We start from the raw sequence: 2,925 nt of genomic DNA on the forward strand, positions 1-2,925 counted from the left end.
AGTGAAAAGCAAAATATTTTTATTCAGAAACAGCTGATAACCACATACAAATACAGCTACAAATCTTCTACGACTCTCCTTTCTACAAAACATTGACTAGCGTATTATTGACTTTCCAGGGTACATGAAGTAAGTTATCTTTGAAGCCTGATACAGTGTGGTATATGATGAGATTATAAAAAACACCATTACAATGTGGCCTTAAAAATTATTTAATTTTACATAGCCTGAGCTGCTCAAGTGATAGGAAACAGCAAGAACCTGAAGAGGAATTTGACAGAATAAAGGAACCTTTTTTTTAGAAATATGAGGCTTTTCTAGCTCCCTTTTCAGATTATATTTGCTTTTTGAAACCTCAGTCCTGCAAATTATTCTCTTATTTAACATGAGATTCAGAAAGCTTCTTTTGGCACCTAAGCCAGAGCCAATGGCATTTATGTAGTTAAGTGTTAAAGGGACACTGAGAAAGCCCAACACTCTAAACGGAACTTTTGCAATCCTTTAATCCTACATGACTAACCCAGGGTTTCCGCGCACAGGCAGGAGCATCCTAGTACAAGCAGTTCCTGTGGAAGGTTGGCCAATATAATAGGTAGCACAACCTGAATTACTCACGAGTAAGTTCTCCAACTCAGCATCTAATACATTTGGTCTGTTTTAAAACCACTACCTTTGCTTCTGTTTAGTATCTATGCTCGTAAACATTCTCCCGTTCTTGAAGTTAATGCACAAATAAGCCCATTTAACATGTTTGAGTGTTAAATCTGGCATTTAAAGAGGATTTATAAAGGGAAAGATATCTTGGAGATGGCTACAACGATGTGTGTTCACATTCTTTCATATTTTTTAATTACTTCTTAAAAGCTAAAAAACTACAGGTGTTCCTTCTCCGTGTGTAATGAGGGGATGGATGAAATTACACCTCCCATGTCTTAGACAAGTGCCCTAACCAGCAGACTGCTCAGTGCAACAAAGTCTGGATTTGTCCCCAGACCTTCATGATTTTAAGCAAATACTATATACCAACATACAACAGTACGTTGTATGAAAGACTGAGACTGTGAGAGAATTTTACTAACTGGAAGAAGCAGATTTAGACTAATTGAGCACTAGCATTAGACCTCACTCTCTTTTTTAATGATTAAGGATAGGCAAAGTCTGAAATACAGAAAGTTTAATTTATCTTCTAAAAAGAAGCTCATTTTCTTCCCAAAGGGGTGAGGGGAGAGTTTCTAAGAATAAACCAAGAAAAAAACCCCCAAAACCAAAAACATAGCCACAAATACAAAATGTTATCTGAAATAAAGCACTAGCCTAAAAATATCTACCAAAACAAGTGGGGTAGCACTAGCCTAGAAATATCACTAGCAGCTGATATAGCGATATTCAGTTTCACTTATGAACTGCAAAAAAGCAGGTCTGCACCTGAATTCTTGGTCTTTGCACCTGGTATAACCATTTTCTAAGTGTTCTTCTACTTGTTTGGGCTGCTATGTTTGAATGTAGCATTGACCAAAAAATTCCCTGACAGATCTAACAAAAGTATTATGGACTAGGAAAGAAGAGGAGAAAGCATTGTTTTGTGACTAGAAATACCTGAACAATATTATTTTAGATGAAAATAAAGCTTTCTTGTGAATTACCTACCCTATGTAGTAGACAAATATTCAAAGTATTCAGTTAATAAAAAAGGAAAACTAAAAAATAGGCTTTTGGCTGGTTAATACAGCATCTGCTCATCAGATCATCATCTCAACCAAGCTAGCACCTTTCCATTATTTCCTTTTTAAGCCAGAAACAAGCAAGCACCTTTACCATCACCCGTTACTGTTTGAATAATCACCCGTTTTCAGGACCAGCATGGTACTGATACAGCTTCCAGACTTCTGTTGCCTTTTTCAGATGCATGTAAACAATCCAACTGAAAACATGAGTGCTTTCTGTAACATTAAGAGAGACTTTAGCAAACAGTTGGTTTCTGTTAGTAACTGTTCCAAGTTTGTAGTCATAGCAGTGGTTTGTTGGAAAAAATCCACAACACTGGAACTGTAACAATATTTATATTCATGCTGGTAGCCAGGCAGAACAGAGATTTCTCAGGGAAGGAACAACATCCAGGGCTCTTCGGTAAATAAAGCAATAGTTGAGTCTGAAAAGAGGGATTGAAAAAAAGAAGCACCAGCGGCTGACAGAATGGTATTCCTTTGGGGTCAGCGGAAAGCGCGGGCTGGCAACTTTAACTCAGTGTTAATCAAGTGTTTGCACTGGAACTTCTCATAGTATTTCAGCCCCTCGAAGCACTGACCGTTTGGCACCTACCTGGATCCACGCTGGGGCTTTGTTGGAGACTTGGGCAGAGCACACTCATGACTCCCTTCTGGCTGCAGACTGGGTTTTCTTCCAGGGAAAGCCGAAGAACTGGTTTGCATCCACCTGCCATCCTGGTGTGGGGTCAGGATACAGCTGGGCTCTGCACCTTGGCTCAACAGCACTGAAGAACTAACACATCCTGTAATAAAGCTATGGCCGCAGAGCTCTCGGAGGTTTCATTTACCTTTCTGTTTGTCCCCAGAAGACTTACCTGCCTGGACTTGCATTTCTTCCACTCCTGAGGCAATGAAGGTGCTGTGCCGTGCTAGGTAGGCGCCCAAACCGCCCCACAGCCTGATGAACTGCCACGTACTGCGACCTGACTGTGACTCGGCACACTCACCTTCCAAGGACTTACAAGTGTTGATGTAACTTCCAGGCCAGTGATTTTCACCTCAAATTTTCACTGTCTGCTCATAACCAGCATAATTTGATTAGGAAAGCGTAGATGCTGACAAGAGCACCAAATAAAGAGTGACAGGGTAATGGCTGGGTTCCTAGGCTCTGAATCTGAAAATGACTATGCTTCTGAACACACAAAACCACTGACAGATT

This window comes from Haliaeetus leucocephalus, unplaced genomic scaffold (genome assembly GCF_000737465.1).
Source record: "Haliaeetus leucocephalus isolate CR32 unplaced genomic scaffold, Haliaeetus_leucocephalus-4.0 Scaffold495, whole genome shotgun sequence".
Classification (NCBI taxonomy): Eukaryota; Metazoa; Chordata; class Aves; order Accipitriformes; family Accipitridae; genus Haliaeetus; species Haliaeetus leucocephalus.